The 27,324-nt window shown below is 40.9% G+C and overlaps 1 long non-coding RNA gene across 3 annotated transcripts in view; it reads left to right on the top strand.

Annotated features, from left to right (window-relative positions):
• The first annotated feature begins 274 nt into the window (after positions 1–274).
• The window catches only part of LOC124507381 (uncharacterized), a 133,152-nt gene continuing 106,102 nt past the window's right edge, over positions 275–27,324 (top strand). For all 3 annotated transcript variants that reach the window (XR_006961018.1, XR_006961019.1, XR_006961020.1), the window contains exons 1-3: positions 275–426; positions 9,445–9,481; positions 17,943–18,145. This is a non-coding gene — a long non-coding RNA (uncharacterized LOC124507381). The remainder of the gene's footprint in view (positions 427–9,444; positions 9,482–17,942; positions 18,146–27,324) is intronic.

Here is a 27,324-nt window from a genome sequence, read left to right as displayed (position 1 = left end):
CCTGCCCAATAGAGGGGGAGTGGGAGCTGGGCCACCGGGCGTGGGAGGCGGGGCTTCTTGCGGAGGTGGGGCTGCTGGTGGTAGGGGCCCAGAGCGTGCCTCGGTCCCCAGGACCTTCCCGCCAGGGGCCAGGGCTGCGGCGCGGCGCAGCTGTGCGGCGGGGCCGGACGTCACTGGACGCTCGCCCCGCCCCGCCCCGGCTGCAGCTGCGCAGCCAGAGAGCGGGCACCGCCTCAGCCTGTGCTGGGAACACAGCGCGCGAGGCCATCTCCTCAGGCGCCGTGGCTAAGCGGGCGCAGGGCGCGGGGGCAGCAGGAGGGCAGCCCCGGGCCCCCGCCTCCAGCGCTTGGCTGACCAGCTGCCCCCTCGTCTCATCACACAGAGGCAGACACTCGACAGAGGCTGCTGTGCACCATCAAGAAGGAGGTGGGTGCCGGAAGCGGGGGCGGGGACGGGGGCGGGGAGCGCGATCCTGGGGGAGGGGGCTTCCAAGCCACCCGGGGAAGGGTCTCCGAAGGAGAGGTGGCCGGTGTCGGCGGCAGAGACGGCCGTTTCCGGTTTGGGGCTCACCTGGCTGGGTATTTACCTCCCGCGGAACTGGAGACGGGTGAGTTTGGGGGTGGGGGTACAGGGGGACTCTGGATGTTTTTATGCTCTGTGCAGGGGTGGATGCAGCAGGAGGGCCCCCTGCATGTGGGGCACCGCTGGATATTGAAAGGGTGGGCCTACGCCGGCCAACTCCATCTTGTTCTGTGTTCTCCACCTTGAGTGACTATGTCCCCGACATGACCCCTTTTCCGGTAAAATCGCAGAAACCTCAGACCGCGCCTCCTCCCCTTGAGTAACCTCCCGCTCACCTGTTCAAACTTCCTGATCAAAACACGCCCAGCGACCTGCATAACAGGACTCCGACCCTTCCCCAGCCAATCAGCTGAGGCCACGACCCTTCCCCAGCCAATCAGCTGAGGCCACAGCCATTACCTCACCAACTGCCCCTAGACCCCTATAAAACCTTTGTGCTTTTGAAACTCGCTCTCTCTCCCTGGTATCTCACTGCTGCGTCGGTGCAGGTAGGGGATTGAGCTCGAGCTAGCTCGAATAAAGGCTCTTTTGCTTTTGCATCGGACTCGGCTCCCTAGTGGTCTTTGGGGACCACGAATTCTGGGCATGACAGATATGTCTGGGTAGGACCTCCTCTTGTGGAGGAGCCTGTGGTTGGATCTCAGTAAGGTGAGGCAAGCACCTGGGGGTGCTGACTGGGCATATTGGGTGTTGGGGCCAGAATGGAGCTGCAGAAGGAAGACCAGACTTCGGAAGGGGGGAAAGGTTCACTGTGGAAAAGTGCCCCTCATCCCAGATCTCCCCTTTCCCGCAAATTCTCAGTCCTTGGAGCCACCCCCAGGAGCCAAGAGACTCCCCCCGCCCCCCATCCCTGAAAGCCCCTGGCAAGTGGGTTACTCCATTTGTGGGCTTGTCCTCTGCTGTTTTGGCAGCTGGGTGTCCCTTAACCCCTACCCCACCCCCACATGCAGTAGAGTGAGAAGCAAGCAAGGTTCAACCGTCCCTCTGCCCCTTCCCTCTCCTTGGGGCCAACTGGGAAACCAGTTCAGCCTTACTTTCTAGCCCGCAGAGAGGAGAATCCATAGTTGTTGGTTCCTGGGAAGCATTTAGATGCTTGGACTGTGTGTGTGCATGTGTGAAAAGCATGCACACGCCTATGTGGGCGAGGACATGTGGCTGTGAGTGTGTGCCTCTGAGAATGTCTGTGCATCGGTCTGGAGATATCCAAGTATATCTTCTTATTGTGTGTACATGGGTCTGTGTGTTTATGTGTTTTCGTATGAGGTGTATCTGTGTACATGGGTGAGGCCGTGACCATGTGTGTGTGATTGTATGTGTGTCTATTGCCTCCCTTATGTCACTTCACATCCTGGGACCCCGTCACTGCTGAGCTGCTTCACCCCTGTATCTTGAGTCCTCAGCCTGAGACCACAAATGCCCACAGACCTTGGGGGCTGGCCTCATTTCTGTGACTGTGTATATGTTTTGAGGGTGTCCGCATCTGGTGTCAGCACTAAGTACCAAGAAACCCCTCCCCGCCTGGTGGCAGACAGCCACCAAAGGACAGCCTTGAAGCCGGGATCTGTTGCTGCCCCTCCATTGTCAGAAAGCTGGGGCATATGTCTGCGTATAGGTCTCTAGGTGTGGCATGTCCCGTGTTGTTGAAAGAATCAGCTCCAGGGCTGACTGTACATTCTAGCATAACTTTCTTTCTTTTTTTTTTTAGTTTTTTTTAACGTTTATATATTTTTGAGACAGAGGGAGACAGAGCATGAATGGGGGAGGGTCAGAGAGAGAGGGAGACATAGAATCTGAAGCAGGCTCCAGGCTCTGAGACGTCAGCACAGAGCCCAACGCGAGGCTGGAACTCACAGACCGTAAGATCATGACCTGAGCCAAAGTCGGATGCTTAACCAATTGAGCCACTCAGGAACCCCTCATTCTAGCATTTCGGAATAAGGTGGGATGTGTGGAATTCCTCAGAAAGGCCCAGATGTTTTCAGTTTAGCCCTCTTAGAGGCCCTCTGGGGACCTGAAGAAAGCTCTATGTAGATAGATCACCTTCCAACAAAACATACAGACCTACAATATTTCTGATGACTATGTTAGGGGAGGGTGTCTGTAGCACCTCCCCCAAAAGGCTTCAGGTTAAAAACCTGCAGACTCTTTGTTCATTGTTTAACCAAACCTAGTTGTAATATGTGCTCTCCAGATATTTGCAACTGGAATGGCTGTGTTTTCAAGGAAATGATTGGCTGTTCAACTGGGAGTGGGGGCCACAGGCAGAAGAATGTGTGAACAAGGCATCTGCCTCTGGGCAGGGCTCCAGCAGGGACCCTGGTCCCAGCTCTGCCAGCAGCTCCCTCGTTGCCCTGGACAAGTCCTTTCTGCTCTCAAGGACTCAGTTTCCACATGTGGAGAAGGAGTGTCCTTGGAGGTCCCACCCATGTCAGTCTAGTTTGCATTATTGGCCGCCAGGTAGGGGGGTGTGGGTATACTTTGCCCCTGGTGACCAGAGGTGTGGGCCTACATCCCCTTTCCTGGGAGCCACCGAGTTTGGGGCATGGAATGAGCTTTCTGCCTGACATGAGGCCAAGGCCATCACCTGATCAGAGGGACCTGTGTGGCACCCCACTTGGTGCCTCAGGGGGGCAGGGACAGAACCTTGCAAATTTGGGCAAAAGGCCTCTAGTACCCATTGACTCCGGATCTGCGGTCAGAAGGCACAGCTTACAGTAGTGAGTTGGTGCCTGATTCTGAATTCTGTATTTCTTGGGGCACATCGTTTCAGGAATCAGAACTTCCATTTACTGGGGGCTACTCTGTGCCGTATCCTGTGTGTACAGGTAACTTTCTGAGGTGAGTGCGATTGTCCCCACTTTAGAGACAGAGAAACCGAGCTTGGAGGGGAGGAGTGAGTTGCTCAAGAGCACACAGCTGACAGGGTGCGGAGCCAGGGACTTCACCCCCAGGTCTGACATCAGAGCCAGGCTTTTACCTGTCATAGCCCAAACGTGTCCATCCACGTCTACGCAGCACTGCAATGTCAGCACGTGTGGTGCCATGATTTCCATCGCACGGATGTGAAAACTGGCCCAGAGAGAATAAATGATGTCCCAAGGGCACAGACCCAGTAAAGGACAAGTTCAGGTCTTCTGTTTGTGAGCCCTTTGTTCAGCCCGGGTGCCCCCTGAGGGCATGGCCACAAGCCCATGTCCCACCAAAGCCGACTTCCTCTCTCTTTCCCTTTCTCTGCCCACCTCTTTGGGGAGCATCTTCCCCCAGTATCAGAGAGCCAGGCTCCAGTGGAGTGGCATAGGGAAGCTCTTCACCTAGAAATCCAGGAGTCAAGTCAACTCTTCCTTCTCCCCATTTTCTGGGTTCAGAGGAGCCACATCCGTGCCTGTCACAGCCTTGCCCAGAGACACCTCCCACCCTTCTTTCTTGAACTGTTGGCTTAACAGTCAGTGGCTTTTTTATTTTTTTCTATTTAAAAGAATTTTTTTAATGTTTTTATTTATTTTTGAAGGAGAAATAGAGACAGAGCGTGAGCGGGGAAGGAGCAGAGAGAGAGGGAGACCCAGAATTCAAAGCAGGCTCCAGGCTCTAAGCTGTCACCACAGAGTCTGAAGCGGGGTTCAAACCCACAAACTGTGGGATCATGACCTGAGCTGAAGCTGGACACTAGTGCACTGTACCATCTGAAAAGTAGGAAGAAAACTTGGTAGACTGTTACCAAAGAATTTCTGTAAGTTAGTTTTGGAAGTTACAGGAAAGGCAAAGATAGAACAGACAGCGTTTTGATCATTAAGCTGCTCATAACAGAATAGAGCTGTCCCTGCGGTTTTTGAAACAGAAAAGTTTCTGTGGTTTTTAAAAATAATTTTCAAAAGAATGAATTTTTCTTCATGTCCATTTGTTCACTTCACAAGTAACTCTTAAGTGCCTGTTAGCTACTAAGTGTTATCGTGTTGTTGTAGAATACAAACGTTCAAAAACCAGGCTCTGCACCCCAGGAGTTTGTTGTTACCACTGTCATTTGTATTATTTACTCTATTTAGTGCTTACTAGGTGCCAGAGTCTCGTAGAGCTTATAATTATCATTGTTATTTTGTATTGGCATTTGTTCCAGTTACTGTAAGTTCCCAGTGAGGAATCCGAGTTTTCAAAGACTGGGTAGAATCTACGGTAAGCATGCAGAGTGAGTAGTTCAGTTTGCCAGGTAGAGAGGCAGAAGGACCAACATTTGTATGTTTGACAATGTTTGTAAACTATCACGATTACGTGTTTGGCTGAGTACACAGCAGTGCAGAGGTGAAGGTGTACGAGTGACCTTAGCAGGATTTATGAGCAGCTGGGTTTTGCGGGTAGAAAACGTGTGCTATGGCAATGGTTGGGAATGAGGTGATTACCTAGGTAAGACAAGCTTATGGAAGTTGGTTAGTGCTATAGAAAGGAGTAGATCTTACCCGATAGGCCTTGGGAAATTTCTTCAGTAGAATGCTTTTAGCGGCAAATAATTGGTGACTTCTAACAGTGACTAAAACAGTAGGAACCAGAAATGTTTTGATGGTTCAGTGATGTCATCGGGATGCCAGTCGTCTCTTGTTCAGTTTTGGAGTTGGTGGTATTTTTATTTCTCCTTTCCAGGGTGACTACTTAGCAACAGCTCCAGGTATCCTATTCTCACATGGCAACATCCAGTGGGGGGGAAGGACTGCTTTTCTTTAGGTGTTTCTTTTCACTAGGAAGAGGCTTGCAGTAGACTTCCTCTAACATTTTAAAGACTAGGTTGCGTCACATACTCATTCCTAAACTGGTCCCTGGTAAATCAGGTACTGTGATTAGCTTAGAATAATCCTTTCTCTTTTTGAAGCCAGGGTGAGGCCACCTTCTTTGTGTATGGAGACAATAAATATCCAAATAAAGTTGTGATTCTCTAGCAAGAATGAAGAATATGGAATGGCTCTTAGGGAGGGAGCCAGCAGTATTTGATGCAGGGATTTTGGAGAATTTGAAGCAGAAGGCTAATAAGATTAGATTTGAGTTTAGGACACTCTGGTTATGGCATAAAATACAGATCACCAAGCCTTTTTCCTAAAGAGCCAGTGAATACTTTAGGTGATGTGGTCTCTCAGCTCTGCCCTTGTAGTGTGAAAGCAGCCATAGTAATATGTAAGTGAAGACATGGGACTATGCCCCAATAAAACATTATTTACAGAACCAGATGGCAGGTTGGATTTGGCCTGTGGCCGTAGTTTGCTGAACCCTCATATGGAGGATAGGTTATAGGAAACCACATAAAGAGACTGGGAGGCAAAGGAAGCTCTTGTTTTCCTAGCCTAGTATTAGTCCACTGTGAAACTTTCATCTGTGTAGATTGAAAACGTCAGGGGGTTCAATTTATTTCATTATTTTTTTTTCTTGGCCTTGTGTCTTTCTCATTTGTTTTGCTTATTTTTTTTATTCATTTAAGAAATAACAATAATATTTGTTGGCTTTTTTCCCTGCAAAAATCATCAGTTAAGAACTCATGTTTGACTAGGGCAGTAGCAGGGAAAAGAGAAGGCAGAGACCGAAACATTATAGTTAATACGAATTTGTGATTCCTGAATATAAAAAGTTAGGGGGTGAGAGAGAACTCTCAGAAGATTCAGAGGTTTCCAGGTTGTGTGCCAGCATTTAAATTGGACATGAAGAATGAGTAGGACTTTATCAGATGAACAGAGGAAAGCAGCTGGAATGAGGACACAGTAATTATAACTTTTTTATTATTTTGGCAATAATTGCCTTTAATAGGTGAACTGTATTTTTAATTTTCTAAGAAATTAAGGAAACAAAACAAGCAAAAAACTATAATCAGTAGTATGTTTTTATACTGGGTCTCATAGTTCTGTTTTTTCTAGAACAATCCCTGTTACTTCTTTTGATTCCTATCTGCCAGAAAAGTGAACTAAGTCCTAGTTAGTTGGAGAAAATTAACTAATTTTTCATATTTGAGAGGAACTTGTATATGGTAGAACATAGTGGCAACCACCAGGATTCTCTTTTTTTGTTCCTTCTGAGTAAAATAGGATTGTTGCTTCTTTCACACTTTCTGACATCATGATTTCATCTATTCCTTTTAAACCTTTCTTCAAATGGATATATAGGAATGTAGGAATTTTCAAGGCAAATACCAAGAAAAAGAGTTTCCAAGAAAGGTATTCTGTGACATAACCTTCTGACTGTAACCATGTATAAGACATCAACCCAAATAATAAAAATTTCATATAGTGCAGTTGTGTTAGAGGCACCCCAGTGACACCCAGATTTGATTATTGAATAGAAGCTCTCCCAGACCTCAGCATATAGTTGTACTCATGCCTGTGGTTTGGTATGGGGACAGGCTAGAAAGGCCAATCACAGAGAAAAGGTGCACAGGGTAAAGGCCAGAGGAGACCAAGCGTAGACTTCCAGGATTCCTTTCTTCCAGGAGTTAGCAGGATGTGCTTAATTCCTCCAACATCAAATTAGGACAGCAGAAGTGAAATGTTGTCTCCCAGGACGAGGCTTATGGATACTCAGTGCCCGAGGTTTCATCAAATGTTAACCACATAGGCATCTTCTCCTTAGCATGTCCCAAAATTCCAGGTTTCCACAAAGGAAATCAAGTGTACGGGCTTAAGCACATTGATTGTACCAGCACTTAGGCAGAGTGAGCCACTATTAACCAGCTAGGGAATGGTGGGAAGCCTCCTTAAATCCAAGATACCAGGGAACAACCAAGGGCCAGTCATTCAAGTAGGATGCTCTGTGGGTAGCCATCTTTGGCCTGCTGGATGAAACCTGTTCTGCATAGGAATTATAGCCCTGACTTAATTTTTGGTGGTGTCTTCAAATTTTATTTTACTAGCTAGTAATATGATGGTTACCATGGTACTGGTTTTAGTTTCAACATACATATGAAGTAGGTATTTGTACAAAAATTACTAGGGCAATATTAGGTCATTATAATCTTTTTTTATATGATTAAGCTTTTATTTTGATTCTAAGATACGATCAACATAATGATTTTTTATTTAAAATTAGAATAAAATCTAATTATATGGAAAACCCAGGTTTGATTCATATAGTGCTGAAACCCTGTTTATAGTTATAAGATATTTGATCATACTCACCAATTGTTTTCTTGCCTAAGTATACGAGTAACTTTTGTATTTTTGTATTTTGCTTTATGTATTTTCATATACTCCCATATAGGCGAGAGTCCCCCTATTGTGTTACTTGGATCTCAATCTTAATTTTCAAGGTGACTGTATCATGCGTTAATATATGCTAAGAGTAGCTTCAATGGGTACTGTGTTTTGTTGTTGTTTTATACATTCAATGAGCCTTATTTTTTACACCAGTTTTAAGTTCACAGCAAAATATAATAGAAAGTACAGAGAGTCTCCATATACCATACCGTGCTCCCGTACACGCCTAGCCTCCCATGTTGTCAACATCTTGCACGACGGTTGTCCATTATTAGTAGTATATTTTTTTTCAGTTCCTTTGTTTAATTTTGAGCGAGAGAGCATGAATGTGTTTGAGCAGCAAAGGGGCAGAGAGAGAGCGGAGAAAGAATCCTGTGCTGTCACCACAGAGCCTGATGCAGGACTTGATCCAATGAACTGTGAGATCATGACCTGAGCTCTCATCCAGTCTTGGACGCTGAACCAACTGAGCCACCCAGGCACCCTGAGAACTGTGATGCATTTTATATGGACACTAACTCATCATTTTCAGGCAAAGTCTCTAATTTTCGTTAGTGTTCAGCCTTGGTGTTATACATTCTATGAGTTTTAACAAATGTGTAATGATGTGAATCCACTTTTGTGCTATCGTGTGAAAGTGTTTCACTGCTTTAAAAGTCCTCTGTGCTGTGCCCCTTTATCCCTACATTCACCCCTACCCTTACCTCCATATTCTTGCTCTTTCCAGAGTGTCATATAGTAAGAATCATACAGTGGATATCTTGGAATGTTTAGAAAATTAAAATTCCCCGGTAATTGAATGTAGGCATTCAAGATATTCTTTGCCCTTTGTTTTGTTTTGTTGCTCATCAGTAGAGGATCTGATGATATATGCTTTCCATGAAAAAAAGCATGATTTCCCTAGATATGTGTCACCTAATCGGGAGGGTTGAGAAAAATGACATCATGAACCACTACAGAGCACTCACATTGGGATCATCTTCCTAGGTGATGTGCGGTGGGTCTAGTTAGACTCTGTAGCAATGGAAGGAGACAGTCTCAAGAGGTTAGAACTTTATCAAACTGGAATGCCAAATCCTTCTTACTTACCTTGCCATTGGAAATAAGGCCAGGGAGAGTCTGTTTGCTATGGTTTGGCCATGCAGCAAAGTACAATAGCTATAGAGCACGCTTTGTGATGGGGTGTTTCCTCCAAAAAACTGAACAGTCTCTACTGAAGGGCTGGGGAAGTTCTGCCGTGTGACAGCAAAATAAACATACTCTCTTTTAACTCCTCTCATAGTGGAAGTCCAGAAAAATCATGCTAGTTTCAGTTTGACATTGTCAGCTTATGATAATCATTCTCCTAACGATACCATTTTCCTCCAGTGTCATAGAGTCGGTCAGTGATGGTATTTGTAAACATCAGTTCACCTGTAGGTGTCAAATTCCGATAAAACCTATTCTTGCTTTTGGTCAATAAAGAGAAGAAAGTAAGATTTCTTAGTGCCTTAAGCCTACCAATGGTATAATTCCCATTCAGTGTAGTGTGGTTTCCAGGTGTGGTCCCAAAGCAATACTTTTTAACAAATCATAAGCCGTACACTTGTAATTTCCTCTATTTTTTTGATTGTTGATTTAACATGTATTTTACTTTATTCTTTAGGAGCAGATAAGAATACTGAGGAAGACTCTATAACCAGGTAGGATTTTTATGGATTTGTAAAAATGACATTTGTTGGGGCACCTGGGGAGCTCACGGGTTAAGGGTGTGACTCTTGATTTCACCTCAGGTTTGTGAGTTCAAGCTCCACATCGGGTTTTGCACTGACAGCCTCCTTGGGGTATCTTTCCCACTTTCTGTGTGCACTCACTCTCAAAGTATAAAGGAATGAAATGAAATGAAACAGAAAATGAAAGGAAAGGAAAGGAAATGAATGAACTGAAAATTATGTGTTTCCTAAGGGAATTCAGAGAACAAAAGCAGTTGTTGAGTGTTCTACCCTGGACTAGACACTATATCCTAGGGGTAACATCTGTTAAGTTATACAGTCATTGTCTAGCTTTGCAAAGTAGCTGTGTTATTTTAGCCTACTTTTTATTACTTTGGCAACTGTTGTTCAGGGAGGTTGATTACTTGCCCCATGATTCCATAGTTAATGAGTAACTGAGGGGTTTGCCCATCAGCTTGTGTAGCTTCCATATCCATTCCCTGGTTCCTCAGCAGCACTAAGATGAAGATACAGATCCTAGGGCAGATCAACTCAGAATGTCAAAGGTAATGATGTCAGAATTCTAATTTAGGGTTTTCTTAAGAACCCAGGTTAGTCCAAACATTTGCCCTTATATATTAGACCAGTAGTGCTAACAAATTAATTAGTGCAGTGGTAACTAATCCCTTGTTTTTACCATCAGAGATTTTAGGGTGGATGTCAGCTATGGCCATGGTGTCACGGCTTTTATATAATAAGCAAGATCAAGTCAGGCATATCCTTAGATGTGGTGATATCTCCTCTTCTTGAGACAAATGAGTTTTCTGTCAGAGAAGGATATCTAGTTGTAGACCATGTTACGTTAATTAAATTCAGCCTCTATATCGAGGATATTGCTATATGATTCTCTGTTGCCTAAGTTCCCAGTCTGGTTTTCCTTTGGGATAGTACCCTTGACTAGTTCTAGGAAGCTTTTTCTTTTTTTGGAGATTTTTTCCCCATGATTTTTCTGTACTGTGTTTGCCATTTTACTTTCTTTTATGGATTTCTTGGTATTTTTTTCCATTAATTTTTCCAATTGTGCCAGCTAAGGACTCTCCATTTTTCCAGAGGCCAAATCAAAAGCACTTAGAATCTCAAGATTTAGGAAACCTCAGAGATTAATTCATCACAATACCCTCTGGTACTTCAACCTATGTTTAACCTCCTTGCCCAATGGTTGTTTCCATGGAGAATTTGAAACTCAAAAGAGATTGAAGTGATCTAGTTGGATATGATAAGTGACAGAAATGAGATTTAAATTTGGGTTCTTTTCTTTTTTTCTTTATTTCCTTTCTTTCTTTGTTTTTTTTTTCTCATCTTGCAGGCAACTGTTTTAATAATAGAAAGCTGGGGAGTGGGTCTAATGAATACAATGAAGGAGAGTAAGAATCGAATTAGCAGAGGAGACCCGGTTTCAAGAAGAACAACACTGAGTTGGATAGGAATAAGAGTTTTAGAAGAGATGTCAGAATATGGGGGTTTATGCCAAGTGAGATAAAGGTGAATGACAGGAATGAAGGACCTAGGATTAGGAGAGTTGTTTAGAAAGGCATATTCAAATAGAGAGTTCAAGATTGTCCTGACCAGGTTTCTGCTTTTGTGTGTGTTGGTTTCATTGAAGTTGCGAGCATACCTCAGATTTTCTGATGAGAAAGATTAAAAATCATTTGAGCTGCTGGAAAAAGTCTGTTTACAGCAAATAGAAATATGATATCATCGACTTCCACCCCAACGTAGGGAGGATAGCTTAGATCCTCTCAAGGAATTGGGGGTGTGGGTGGAGATTCTGAACTACAGAGATTTATGGCCCAAGGCAAACTGTCTCCTCACTCCACCTCTTTTCCTAAATCTGTGATGCCCTTCCCATGTACCTGTAGGGCTGGGCAGGGCTAGGATTGACTTGTGAAATCAGTAAGGCAGCTTCATCTGGATCGGTGATAACATGCCTATGTTGAGGTGACTGTGTGGATGACTGAGACTCCCAATTCCCTTGTTCTCCAGGAGCAGGACATGGCTCCTACCCTCGGTCATTTGAGCCCATCTTTGTTGTAGGAGTGTGTGCCTTCATAGGCTAAAGATTGAAAGGTTGGAGAATGCCAGTGAACCGTGCCAAAGAGTGATGTAGGAGTGAGAACTCAAAGGAAAGAAAATATTCAGGCAGCATATAGATAGAGGCACCATTACCAGGACCATTTTGATCACAGTCTCTCTCCTTGGGTAGTTGAAGGCCCCTGAAGGCTTGGAAGGTCTTGCTAGTTATTATAGACCGAAATAAGGCCAGACCAGTGTAGGAACAAAGTTGGCCTTGGGAGCTTTTAATCTTTTAATCTCTAGTTAGTACTACCACTCCTAACATAGAAACCTTAGCTTGGATATATTTACTTAAACGGAGGTCTACTTGACACACAATGTAATATGTGATGCAACAACTCTGGATGGTCCACCATAATTTCCATAAGTGTAGCTCCCATCTGGTAATGTATGATGCTATTATGATACAACTGACTAGATTCCCTATGCTGTACCTTTGAGCCTTGTGATTTATTCATTCTATAACTCGAACCATGAACTTCCCTCTCCCCTTCACCCATTTTGTCCATCCCCCCACCTCCCCTCCCTTCTGGCAAGAGTCAAATCTCTGCATTTATGGGTCTGTTTCTGCTTTTTCTCTGTTTGTTCATTTGTTCCCCTTTTTAGATTCTACATAGAAATGAAACCATATAGGATTTGTCTTTCTCTGTCTGACTGATTTCACTTAGCCTCCTACCGTCTAGGTATATCCATGATGTTGCAGATGGCATGATCTCATTCTGTTTTATAGCTGCGTAATATTCCATTGTGTGTGTGTGCATGTGTGTTTGTGTATGTGTGTTTGTGTGTGTGTATGCATTTGTGTATGTGTGGTCTGTTCATGTGTTGGTGGACACTTGGGTTGCTTCCATATCTTGTCTATTGTAAATAATGGTATAATAAAGATAGAGGTGCATATATCTTTCCAAATTAGTATTTCCATTCCCCTTGGGTAAATAAATACCCAGTAGTGGAATGACTGGATCCATGGTATTTGTATTTTTAATTTGTTGAAGCCCCTACATACTGGCTTTCACTGTGGTGATACCAATTTACATCCCATGACCAGTGCTCAACGGTTTTTTTTCTCCACACCCTGAGCAACCCTTGTTGTTTCCTGTGTGTTGAAACTGAGCCATTCTGACAGATGTGAGGTGGGAAGTCATTGTGGTAACTGTTATACATTTAATTTTCAACCATTTCAGAGAATTCCCTGCCTGTCACACGTGGTTATGGAAACTCAGACTGGGTCTTTCCTGGAGATTTCACAGGTTAGGAGAGGTCGAGGCCAAACAGAACTGAAAGCTTTTTTAAAACATGGTCCAAATTTTGAAAGACCTATACTCTGGAAACCGTAAAACACTGATGAAAGAAGTTGAAGGTGACGGAAAGAGAAAGACATCCGATGCTCATAGGTGGGAAGAGTACATATTTTTAAAGTGTCTACACTACCCAAAGCAATCTACAGATGTAATGCAGTCCCTTTCAACATACCAACAGCATTTGTCACAGAGCTAGACAGTCAATCCTAAATGTTGTATAGAACCACAAAAGACCTTGCATGGCCAAAGCAATATTGCAAAAGAGGAAAACTGGAGGTATCGCAATCTCAGATTTCAAGTTTTATTCCAAAGCTGTAGTAATCCAAACAGTATGGTGGGTACTGATGTAAAAAATAGCCACATAGCTCAATGGAATAGAACCGAAAACCCAGAAATAAATCCACAACTGTATGGTCAGTTCATCTTCCACAAACAGGAAAGACTATCCAGTGGGGAAAAGGCAGTCTCTTTACCAAATGTTGTTGGGAAAACTGGACAAGCCACATGCCAAAGAGTGAACGTGGACCAATTTCTTTAACATACACACAAACTCAAAATGAATTAAAGACCTAAGTGTGAAACCTCAAACCATAAAAAATCCTGAAGAGAGCACAGGCCATCATTTCTCTGAGTTTGGCTGTAGCAACATTTTATGTCTGCAGAGCGAAGGGAAATGAATCAAGAACAAACTATGGGGACTACATGAACCTACAAAGCTTTTGCGCAGTGAAGGAAACCGTCAAAACTAAAAGGCAACCTCTGGGATGGGAGAAAATATTTGCAAATGTTTTGTAAATCCAGTAAAGGGTTAGTATCCACAATACATAAAAAAATTGATACAAGTCAACATCCCCCCCTCCAAAAAATCTGTTTCAAAATGAGCAAAAGACATAACCAGACATTTTTCCAAAGACAACATACAGATGGTTAACAGACACATGAAAAGATGCTCCCCAAAACTACAACGAAATACCACATCACGCCTGTCAGAATGGCTAAACTCCAAGACACAAGAAGCAAGTGTTTGCGCGGATGTGGAGACAGAGGAAACCTCTTGCACTGTTGGTCGAAATGCAAATGGGTGCGGCCCCTGTGGAAAAGAGTATGGAGGTTCCTCAAAAAATTAAAAACAGAACTCTCCTATGATCCAGTAATTGCACTACTGGATACCACCCAAAAAATACAAAAACACGAATTCCATGGGACACACGCAGCCCTGTGTTTACTGTAGCATTATTCCCAATAGCCAGTGCAAGCGTCCATTGACAGATGAGTGAACGAAGAGGAAGCCCTATATGTATGTGTGTGTGTATATGTATATCCATAGACACACACACACACACACACTGTAATATTTCTCAATCATAAAACAATGAAATCTTGCCATTTGCAATCACCTGGATGGAGCCTGAGAGTAGTATGTAAACAAAGAGAAAGACAAATACCATATGATTTTACTCATGTAGCACTTAAGAAACAACGAATGAACAAAGGGATGATAAAAAACGGGGAGACAAACCAAGAAATAGGCTCTTAATTGCCGAGAACAAACAGATGGTACCCAGAGAGGAGGTGAGTGGTGGGAGGGGTGAAAGAGGTGATGGGGATGAAGGAGTGCCCTTGTCATGATGAGCACAGGGTGAGTATGAAGTTGGTGAATCACTGTATTAATAAAATAATATAACACTGGATGTTACTATTACTGGAATTAAAATAAAACTTAATGAAAAAAACCAGAGGCCAACTTTTAATTATACCAAGAAACTTCGTTGAATAAACAGGTAGCTGACCTTACACTTAATTTTTGAAAATTTTTTTAAATAAATGAACATGTTTTTGTTGTATATTTTTGCTCTAAAGGCTTTCCGACAAACCTGGTCCTGATGATTCATGGCCTACATCAGCTAGCCAATACTTAGATTTTGGTACCAAGGTAAAGTACCCTCCTGTGAAACTCACTTTCCTGCTCTGAATTGAGTTTTCTCCCTTATTTACTCTGAACATTTAAGAGTAGCCTGTGTATCATCATTTTATGTGTGTCATGGAAAGTTAGCAAGAACAAACCACTTTACAGATACATGACGCGTTGAATGTTTTGTTTTGTTTTGTTTTGTTTTGTTTTGTTTTGTTTTGTTTTGTTTTACTTTGGTAAATCCTAGAGGTGGAGGCTGATAAAAGAATGGGGTGGAAAATATATAATGAACATCAAATTATATTGGGAAAAGCTTTCCCATAATGGAGGAAATATGACATTTTGTTAAGGATAAGGATTCTTACTGTGATAGTAACATGACTGATAATACTCATGCCTAAATGAAATCTTTTTGGATCCAATTATCTATTGTAGGTTGCCCCCCGGCCCAGGCAGTTTTTATTTTGGTGAGATACAGGATTTTCCTTTGTCTCTATCCTTTGTTCTACATTTAGACTAAAATAATATTAGAAAATGTAGAAATTTAGATGTTTACATTATTTCTCAACAATTACCTTACAAAGGTGTTTCCCTGTATTTTTGAAATAACTCCCTGAAGAGTAAGTTAAAATTGCACTTCTCCCTGAAGAATACGTATTTTGCTGAAAAGAGTAGCTCTATGAGAAGAGGCTCTTCCTAGCCAAGTTGTCAAGTTTCTAATTTCAGAAACCTTTCATATTCTAGCTTTGAAAACTATCTCCTCCTAGTCCTTGTGTCAGATTCTAAAATTTAAAGTTTCAGACATCTGATATTTATTTAAATATTCATTTCAAAGCCCCTAAATCATTATAAGCTACTGGAGGTTAGGAAACATACTTGTATGACTCCTGGAGCTTCTAGAATAAAGTCTTGCTTGGAAGAAGCAATGTCATAGTTTTCGAATGTGAATAAATGAGTAGGGAAAAGGAATTCCGTAGAATGGAGTTTGAAAAGTAACGAAATATGCATGATATATCACAATTAAATATGTGAATTTAAAAAGTAAGGCTTCAGTTTATATTCCGTTTTAGTGTTTAATATGTATAAATGCAAATGAATTCTATTGAGGAAATCAGGAGTTACATAAGAAAGAAGGTTACAGTATATTTTTAGTATCCTCCCATTGTGAGCTTAGAATTGCAGAGAAAAAGTCCTCAGCCTTTGTTTTTTGTAACCCCATCTGTGTCCCATTACATACATCCTTTGGAGGTTCCCATTTCTTCCTAGAATTCTCATCCCCAAATCTTTCTCCATAGTGAAAGTTGATGTGTTAGGAACTTTTTATTTTTCTGTTCTTTTGTTAGTCTAGTAATAATTTATAGCTTTTCAGAAGTGATAGATGCCAGTAATTGAACATTTTTTATAGTGAAAAAAATTAAATTCTTTATTACAGTATTTATAACCAGATAACTGTAGTGTGATAAAAGTCAGTAATATTAGGGATATACTGTGAATCGAAGCCTCTGTTTTACGTATAGATTATATATATATCTTTAAAAGGTTTAAAAGAGACTATTGTTCATAGTATATTCCCAATCCTACTTATGTACCTATTAAAAAGTGTATATTGTTTCTACTTACCTTATTTTGCTCACATGTTTCCTTTTCTTCCTTGTCTTAAGCTCATCCTTGATTGATTGGTCATGTCTTATTTTTTTTTCCTTTTTCCTTTTTCCCCGATGTTTTTCAAGGTATTTTTGATGTTTTTAAAGTTTATTTATTTTGGAGCGAGAGAGAGATACAGAGTGCAAGCAGGGTAGGGACAGAGACAGAGGGAGACACAGAATCCAAAGTAGGCTCCAGGCTCCGAGCTGTCAACACAGAGCTCAATGTGGGGCTCAAATCCACAAACCGTGAGATCATGACTCATGAGCTGAAGTTGGACGCTGAACTGACTGAGCCACGTAGGTGTTCCCCCCACCATACTCTTTTTTAATGATTTACCCCTACCCTAATGTTTCCTTGCTGAAAACATTTCTTTAGTGTCTGTTCTTTTAGTACATCACTTTCTGTCAACTACATTGTCAACATATGTGATTATGGAATTCTACTGTTTGTGTGTAGTTTTCATCCATGACTCATTGCCCCACAAGGTTTATTATCCTTTTTTTCTCTTTCTTGGAAGGAGCTGAGCTAAATGTTTTTGTAGTTTTTGTATTTTTCTTGGAAAGGGAGAGAGAGAGAATGAGCAAGTGCTAGTAGGGAGGGGCAGACAGAGAGGGAAGGAGGGAATTTCAAGCAGGTTCCACGCTGTCAGCACAGAGCCCGATGTGTGGCTTGAACCCCACTAACTGTGAGTTCATGACCTGAGCTGAAATCAAAAGTTGGTCACTTAACTGACTGAGCCTCCCAGGCGTCCCAGAAGTAGCTACATTTAAACAGTCATATTTATCTTTAGTGTTTTGAGAAACAGAAGCCACTTAAACTGTTTGCAATTCCAACTTACCGACACAAGTAAGATACCACTGAAGAGTAATTTTGTATATTTTCTCTTACAAGAGATAGTTCATGCCAGTATAAATCATGCAAACACTTCACAAGATAACATATTTAAATTTCTTAGTGTTAGTTTTTTTCAACATGCTTTCAGTTACCTAGGGTTCAATATTTATCTGAGGTTACTTTGATAAAGCATTTACCCGATATTAATCAGTTACAGGTACGGCGAGTAACATTTTGAGACTACCTATGAGATCTCTTGTAATCCTCACCACATTAGAAAATGGAGACTGGTAATAAATAGTAACCGGCATAACTGAGATGTGAATCTACATTTGAATGATTCCAAAGCCTGTGTTCCTTGTGTAATGGTGCTCATTTGGTAATGGTGAATACTACAACGTTTTTATTGAATTGGATTCTTGTAATCCTTAAAGCTGTTAATTCTATTCTAGATTGTCCAGAAACCATGCATAGCAAAGCTACTGCATTCTTCTGGGCAATTCATGAAAAACAGTAAGCTATTGGAAGACTTGTATTATTCACTAATTCTTGTCCATTCTTGTGTTATTCACTAATTTGAAGTTACAGATATTTTCATGTCCTCTTTACTTTCTTTTCTACTAAGTGAGAAAAAAACGTGGCACTGTGAAACCAGAAGATGGAACCTTATCTGAGGACAACAATCCTGATTCTGAAAATTAAAATATGGCTGAAACTTTTTCCACACCACCAGCCAGAGTTTATGGCGATCCTCTTCCTGTTTTACCATCATCTAAATCTCTTCTGAAACCTTCTCTCAAGACGTTAGCTGTCCTTGGTCTTGCAAAGGTAAGTTGTTTTGTTTTATACTCCCCCCACCCCATACCATCCTCTTGCTCCTTATAATGATGAAAAGGATCTTAGGAAGAAATGAAAGTCCTCAAGATCATAATAGAAATCAGTGTGATGACAACAGAGAGGAAGGTACAGGGTTGAAATTTATAAAGTTTGGTGGGAGTAGACAATTCTCGGGTATGCCTTTATGGAAGCAAAGAAGGAGAAGGCAGCTAGAAAGAATAGCTAGATGCATATGAAGATGAGGAGGGGGGTGAAAAGGAAGAATTCATTTTAGAGGGGCAAGAGGAACTTACAGAATGAAGAGCTGAGAGAAAGTATCATAAAACCACAGCAGCAATAGTGGGATTAAGGCAGAGCAGATGCTCTTTAAATTATAAAATGTGGGAGAAAATATTTTAAGTGCAAATTAGGGGGAAAAAAAGCCAGGTAACAAAAAAAATGCTTAGACTCTTCTAAATGACTTATAGATGATTTCTGTGAAAAACTGGAAGAAATTTTTGCCCTTATGTTTCAGTTTAATAAAGGTGATATCCTGTATTTCGTTTGGCAAAACCTGTGTTTCTAAGGAATGCAAAGTGAAATCTGTCTTAGGCCATACCAGATTGATTGCGAATTTTCAATTTTTGGCTATTGTCTTTCTTGAGGTTGCTAAGGTAACTTACTGTGTGGTATAATCTTGGTATATTTTAGGTCTTTTTGAGTAGAAAGAGAGGAAATAAACATTTATTCTTTTCATTAGATAAAATTTCTGGTGATGTAAATAAGGTTCTTTATCCATAAAATGAAAAACTAAATTTGAAGCTGCAACACTGAATTTGTTTTTTGTTTTTTAGCTTATTGATTTATTTTAAGAGAGAGCAAGCAGGGTAGGGAAGGGAGAGAGAGGAGAGACAGAATCCCAAACAGGCTCTTCATTGTCAGCACAGACCTCGACGCATAGCTCAGACTCACAAACCAATTTGAGAGATGATGACCTGAGCCCAAATCAAGATGCTTAACTGCCTGAGCCACCCAGGTGCCACTTAAGCTGCCACACTCTGAAAGAAAAAATATATAAAATATGTTGTTTGCATTCTGATTTATCTTTTTTTAATTTTAAGTTTTCAAGTGTTTATGTATTTTGAGAGAGAGAGAGAGAGACAGCAGAGAGAGAGAGAGAGAGACAGAGGCGCAGAGAGAGAGAGAGAGAGAGGGAGAATCCTGAGAGAGAGAGAGAGAGAGAGAGAGAGAAACCCAAGCAGGCTCTGTGCTGCCAGTGTCAAACCTGACATAGAGCTTGAATAACCTGAATCAAAATCAAGTTGGACGCTTAACCAGCTGAGCCACCCAGGTGCCACTCTTTTTTAATAGTATCTGCATAGAATAGACACATACACACATACCAAATGAATGAACTCAACATGTATAAATTTTTGTCTAATATGAACTCTTTGTCATGACAGAATCATAAGGCAGGAAAGGTTTCCAAGAGAGTATTCAAAATTCTATGTAGGAGATGATTTTTACTTTTTTGAAGATTTCCGACAATAGACACGTTTTTAAAACAATATTATTTTTGAGATGGAGCATGAGCGGGGGAAGGGCAGAGAGAGAGAGGGAAACACAGAATCTGAAGCAGGCTTCAGGCTCTGAGCTGTCAGCACAGAGCCTGACACGTGGGGCTCGATCTCAGGAACCGTGAGATCATGACCTGAGCCGAAGTCGGATGCTTAGCCGACTGAGTCCCCCGGGCACCCCAAGGTACATTTTATATTATTCAGGGAAAACTTTAGTATTCATAGTTGTTCAATTTAGCATGTGAATTCTTTCATGTCTAAAACTGAGAAAGACTGCTGAGTTGATTTTTTTTTTCTTTTTGGTACCTTTCTTCTTTCCTGCTGGGAATGTTCAGTCCTGCTTGATAATCACACATGTATTTGAAGACTTTAAAATCTTCAAATTGGATGATCATAAACATATTAGTTGCTTAATGCTAGATTCCTTCTCGGGTCCTTAACCACATCCTATATGGTGTAGATATGAAATTAGAGCTCTTCATATGCTGTTCCCAGTGGAATAATAAAACTATATGACGTTTAAAATCGGTTTTTATGTTTTTCTTAGACATCGTGGTAGTACTGGAAAATGGCTCAAAATTCTGTAATCCTGTATTTCTCTTCTATACTTTAAGTCTTGTCCCTTAAGATTATTTTTTTATTTGTTTTACTATTTTTTTTTAATGTTGATGAGAGAGGGAGAGAGAGAGAGAGAGAGAGAGAGAGGAGAGACAGAGAGAATTCCAAGCAGGCTCCACGCTGAACCCTACGTAGGGCTTGATCTCACGACCCCAAGATCTTGAGCCGAGATCAAGAGTCAGGCACTTAACGGACTAGGCCATCCAAGCGCCCTTAGTCTATTAACGTCTATGCTGTTTTCTGTTCAAAAATTTCCCAGTTGAAGATCAGATTTTAACCCCAGAGTGACCTTCTTTGTGAAGGAACAGAGTCAAATTAAAGGTATGATAAAAAGATGATTCTTTATACAGAACAGGAAAATAACACTTTCCAGAGAGTGACCAAGTGTTTATCGATTTTCCTAAATCTTTGGAGTTTCTGTTGTGTGGAGTCCATAAACTCCAAGAAGATGGTTCTATGGTGGGTTAGGGTTGTTGTGTGCAGCCTACCTGTTTCTTAGCTGGACACTCTGGTGTGGGAGACTCTGGTAAACCTGGTGTAAAAGATACATGTAAGATCTGGACAAATGGAAGTTTCTTCAATTTATAACCATGAAGTCCTTTTTGGAAGCAGTGTTCCCTTGGACTTTTCTTTGACAAGTGCTATACTATGAATATAGCCTTAGAAAAGTTCTTTTTGAATTTAATGATGCTTACTTATTTAGAGGATGCTAGTGGCTAATTTTAAAAGTTTGGACCGGATACACATTTATACTTTAATGCATTAAATAAAAAACTTAGTCTTATAAAAAATCAGCTTCTCTACCGTTTTGAAAAATAAATGTGATTCAGATGGCTCTGTGAACTATAGCTTTTGTCTCAGGCAGCACGCACATCCCTCGAAATGACTCCAGCCTCTGACTGGGACAGACTGTGCTGAAGCTAACTTTTGGCACAGTTACAGTGTATTGTTCTTCTCACTTCAGTCCTTCCCATTCATTTTTGTATCAGGTTTCACTTTGTTGCATAGGAAACTCATTCTTTCTAAAAAGCCATTCCTTTAAAATATGTTTAAAACAACAAACAAATTATCTGATGGGTAGATGCCACCAAAAGTTTATATTTTCATTTTTTTTAAAGTTTGTAAAATATATGTTTAATTAAAATAGAGGGGGAAAAGGACATACAGATAAAGTCATCCAGTTTATGATAAAAAAATATGAAAAAAATCTGAAAACATCATTTTGCCAGAATTAATTTCTTAAGATATATCTTAATTTATAGATTGCATAAAGTGAATCTGCAGAAAAATTTGGGTCACATCTCAGAAAACTAGAAAGCTTCCATAGCTATATTTTTATTTATAGCAACAGTGTAGTATTTAAATGGGAAGACATCAAGATATACGCATGTATTAAAATTATATTTACCAAAATGCACACTTAAAATGGTTAAAATTGTATTTTGTATATATATATACACACACACACACACACATATATATACACACACACACACATGCATAGGTATATACATATGTATACTCATTTTTCATAAAAAAGTTATATTTACCATGAAAATGAGTACCTAGTATTTTGACTGAGGATTGTTGACAGCTCGTGGAAAGAGTTATACTCCCTTCTATGTGAGATGTGATTTAATATGAGCATCGCAAATTCTTTACAGCAGAACACAATTTTTATTTTATTTTTCAATTTAGTTTTTAAAATGTTTGTTGGTTTATTTATTTAGAGTGTGCACACTGCGTGCTTGTGGGTGGGAGAGGGGCAGAGAGAGAAATAGAGAATCCCAAGAAGGCTGCATGCTGTCAGTGCAGAGCCCAACTCAGGGCTTGATCCCATGAACCTGATCATGACCTGAGCTGAAATCAAGAGTCAGACGCTTAACAAACTGAGCCTCCCAAGTGCCCTTAAATCTAATTTTTAAAATTGAGATATGTCACATACCAAAAAATTCATCTTTTAAAGTGTACAGTGCATGGTTTTTAGTGTATTCATAGACTTGTGGAACTTTCACCACTGTTTACTTCCAGAATGTTTCCTCATGTCAATACCATCCCAGGTACACCCTGTGCTGTGCCCGTCAGCAGTCATTCTTGCTACAGATCTACTTGCTGTTTTTATGGACATTGTATACAAATGGAATAATATTAAATGTGGTCTTTTGTGTCTGGCTTCTTTTACTCAGCATCATGTTTTTAAGGTGCATCCATGTTATAGCATGTGTCAGTACTATACTCCTTTTTTGGTTGAATAATGCATGGTATGGATAAATGACATTTTATTATCCATTCATCAGTTCATGGACATTTGTGTTGTTTCCACTTCTCAGCTGATATGAAAACTGTTGCTGTGAACATCCATATACAAGTTTCTGTGTGGACACATGTTTTCAATTCTCTTACACAGATAACCTAGGAGTAATTTGCTGGGTCATACGGTAATTCTGTGTTTTTTTTGAGGAGCTACCTAACTGTGGTGCATAGTGCTGGCACTGCACCATTTTATATCCCAACAATGTGTGGGGTTATAAATCCAATTTTGTTTGTAAGTTACTACATATATTTAAAAAATTTAGAAACATGAAATTTTATATCTGGAATGATTTATAAAAGAACACTTGGTTTTCTTTATCCTACATTCAATTCTATGCTTTTTGGATGCTTGAAATTTTAACAGAACATGTACAACACTTTTATAATCTATTTTGAAAACCAAAAAGCTAGGGCTCTGTTAAAACAGTGGTAACCATGGCACAAGAAGAGACATTCAAATCAATGGGACAGAATAGAGAACCCAGAAATGGATCCACAAACATATGGCCAACTAATCTTTGACAAAGCAGGAAAGAATATCCAATGGAATAAAGACAGTCTCTTCAGCAAGTGGTGCTGGGAAAACTGGACAGCGACATGTAGAAGAATGAACTTGGACCACTTTCTTACACCAGACACAAAAATAAACTCAAAATGGATGAAACACCTCAATGTAAGACAGGGAGCCATCAAAATCCTCAAGGAGAAAGCAGGCAAATACCTCTTTGATCTTGCCCGCAGCAACTTCTTACTCAGCATGTCTCCGGAGGAAAGGGAAACAAAAGCAAAAATGAACTACTGAGACCTCATCAAAATAAAAAGCTTCTGCACAGCAAAGGAAACAATCAGCAAAACTAAAAGGCAACTGACAGAATGGGAGAAGATATTTGCAAATGACATATCGGGTAAAGGGTTAGTATCCAAAATCTATAAAAAACTTATTAAACTCAACACCCAAAAAACAAATAATCCATTGAAGAAATGGGTGAAAGACATGAATAGACACTTCCCCAAGGAAGACATCCAGATGGCCAACCGACACATGAGAAAATGCTCAACATCACTCATCATCAGGGAAATACAAGTCAAAACCACAATGAGATACCACCTTACACCTGTCAGTATGGCTAACATTAACAACTCAGGCAACAACAGATGTTGGCAAGGAGGATGCGGAGAAAGAGGATCTCTTTTGCAATGTTGATGGGAATGCAAGCTGGTGCAGCCACTCTGGAAAACAGTATGGAGGTTCCTCAAAAAAACTAAAAATAGAACTACCCTATGACCCATCAATTGCACTACTAGGCATTTATCCATGAGATACAGGTGTGCTGTTTTGAAGGGACACAGGCGCCCCCATGTTTAGAACAGCACATCAACAATAGCCAAAGTATGGAAAGAGCCCAAGTGTCCATCAATGGATGAATGGATAAAGAAGATGTGGTACGTATGTGTAATGAAGTATTCCTCAGAAATCAAAGAATGAAATCTTGCCATTTGCAACTATGTTGCAATGGATGGAACTGGAGGGTATTATGCTAAGTGAAATTAGTCAGAGAAAGACAAAAATCATATGACTTCACTGATACGAGAACTTTAAGAGACAAAACAGATGAACATAAGGGAAGGGAAACAAAAATAATATAATAACAGGGAGGGGGACAAAACAGAAGAGACCCATAAATATGGAGAACAATCAGGGTTGCTGGAGGGGTTGTGGGAGGGGCGATGAGCTAAATGGGTAAGGGGCATTAAGGAATCTCCTCCTGAAATCATTGTTTCACTATATGCTAACTAATTTGAATGTAAATTTTAAAAAATAAAAAGTAAAATTAAAAAACAAAACAAAACAACAAAACAGTGGTAACCAATGGAGAAAAGTATCTTAAAGTGAAGAGCACATCGTCTTTAGTTTCACACAGGTCTGGTCTGAGCCTAGCTGTGATCCACCCAGCCACGGGACTGTGGACATGTTTCCATACATTCTGTATGTGCCTGACTGGCATAAATGGTAACAGCTATTGCTATTATTGGTGTTTTTAGGTACATTCAAATAAAGTCCCCCCAAAGTAATATAATTTAATTCACCATTACTTATTACTATTTTAAACTATTTAATCAGTAATTCATTAGATTTTTTTTAAAACATTATTTTAAACAAATTATAAACTTATAGAAAGTAGCAAAGATAGTACAGAGATCCTGTGTAGCCTTCACCCACTTTCTTATAGTCTAGGTGTGTAAAGTACTAGCATAGAATAAATTAATGATACAACTATTCATAATTGCAAAGTATACTCTTTTCCTTTTTAAAAAAATTTGTTTTCAAGTTTTATTTTTCATATTTTAGAGAGAGATAGAGTGTGTGTGTGGGGGGGGGAAGGGCAGAGAGATGGAGACATTATCTGAAGCAGGATCCAGGCTCTGAGCTGTTAGCACAGAGCCCAACACAGGGCTCGAACTCACGAACTGTGAGATCATGACCTGAGCTGAAGTTGGACGCCTAACTGAGCCACCCAGGCGCCCCCAAAGTATACTCTTTTCGAAGATACTTACTCCTATGACCAACAGCATAAGCAGGATGTGGGACCAGAGATTTCCTTTAAAATGGTTTTCAACTCTTCCACTCTCTCTAAAGCAAGCGCCACCCCTAACTGGAACTGGTTACAGTATAAAAGGTGCTTTCTTAGATTACTTAGGAAAAAGTTCCTGGAGTGACTCCTTAGGAGAGATACAATAGAATGAAGAGTATCACACTTTTTAAATCTAATTAAGGTCCCAGAGATTGATTGAAACTTAGGATTGCAATAGAGGTGAAGGTTGTTCAGAAGGGAATACTGCCCCATCATGCCTTGGGGTACACATCTCCAATCCCACCAATGCTGCTGGAGATGGTATTTGCTTTGATGGAGTGCTGGAGGCAGAATGGGTTATAGAGAGGACACCTTTCATACATAATGTGGGCAAGTCCTGAAATCTCTCTTGGGCTCACTTTCCTCCCTTCTAGGATTTAGTGGTTCTCCAGTTTATAATGCTAGCATTCCTTGCTGACGTGTGTCTCTGCTTGAGAAGGAAATGTGATTCCCAAATCTCCAGTGTTAGGTAAAGGTGAAGTTTGCAGTGGCTGATAGAGGAGTGGGAACAAGATATATGTCCTTTCTATGAAAGTGCCACAGTATGGAGCAGCTAGAAATAGCCGACCATCTATGCTAAATGCCTTCTGCAGAATGATCTATAAGCCTGGCTGACTGAAGACTTCTTCTCATGCTGCAAAGGGCTTTGGGTATTGGGTAAGAAGCAAAGTCACTTATTTCCCAGAAGGAAAAAAAAATTCATTTTCTTGCCTATAGTTTATTTGGGGAATATTCTAGAAACTGTTAAAATCTAAGTAGAAGTACACAAAGGAGTTTCTAGGGGGAGGGGACCAACTTGAGGGCATCTCCAGAAAAAAGTCTCATAAATTTGGCATAAGAATCTGAAATGGTGTCCACACTCGGATGTCTCTCCTGGGGTTAGTAAGAGCCAACGTACCCCATCCTTGTGCGAGAACGGTGCATGGAATTGAGTAAGCTATGCATGCTCAGAGAACACCAGTGGGTACATCCACTTAGAGAACTTGTGGCTGAGAAAGGCAGCTCTCCGTGCTCTGGGTCATGTGATGCGCTAAAGAGTCCTGGGGTTAGTCCTGTACAGCAACAGCAGGCCCTCTGCCTGGCACTGAAAAGGAGGCTGCAAGAGTAAGGAGGGTGGCTGGGGACGATATCAGAAAGGAATGTCAGAAACATGTACAACTGGAACTGGCGTTCCAGCCTCAATGCCATTTGAAACAATGCTAAATTTGCATACTTCCACACAAATTTTATAAATGTTTGGCTGCAGCAAATGATTGACTTCCTCTGGTTTCATTATATCCAATCTTCTTTATTTTGACTAGTAGATAATTAACGCTATCTGGGAAACCAACCACTCGAAGCAAGGGAAACGAAGACGTTCATGGCCTCCAGTCCACTGGAAGAAAGCAAAGGGGGCAGGTTTTCCCCTCTGCATACCAGATTGTTAACTGATACGACCTGCCTGCTTGGCCTGTTTTCTTAGTTATTTTCCCCATCTGATAAAGTCTCATCTACATACTACTCCCAAGTGTTCCCTGAGTAATCTAAGATGGCCTGAACCACTTTCTTTTGGGTGTGGATAGAGTGGAATTTGCTCCAGGAGATTGAAACTACAATGATATCAACTATAATAGGAAGGCAACATGTAAGGAAGCAACCTGGTCCACTGAGTTAGTTCATACTTAGGGTTTTTTTTGTTGTTTTGTTTTTTTAATCAAGCATATATTTTGGGTATAAAATGTTCCTGAAATTTGCCATTGGAAATGGCAATTTTCTCCATTCCTACTCTTGGTTGGTAATTTCTCCATACCTACTATTATAGTAGTACTCAAACTCTGCAACACAGATTATCTGAAAAACGGAATACTTCAGACCCATGTTTCTCAAAGATGGACTTGGGGATACCCTTTCAGGTGGCCCACATGGCCAGAACTATTTTCTAAGACCTTATTTTCTTTTCTCATCTGTGCACAATGGAGTTTTCCAGAGGCCACAGGATGCATGATGCTACAACAGTTTGAATGCAGAGCAGAAATGATACTCCATTGTTTTCCATTAGTCCAGACATTAA

The sequence above is a fragment of the Lynx rufus genome, unplaced genomic scaffold (genome assembly GCF_022079265.1).
Source record: "Lynx rufus isolate CCGP_SWC_20201006 ecotype Redwood Valley unplaced genomic scaffold, mLynRuf1.p SCAF_12, whole genome shotgun sequence".
NCBI lineage: Eukaryota > Metazoa > Chordata > Mammalia > Carnivora > Felidae > Lynx > Lynx rufus.
The sequence above is the reverse complement of the archived record's forward strand: the minus strand, read 5'-3'. Positions and strand labels throughout refer to the sequence as shown.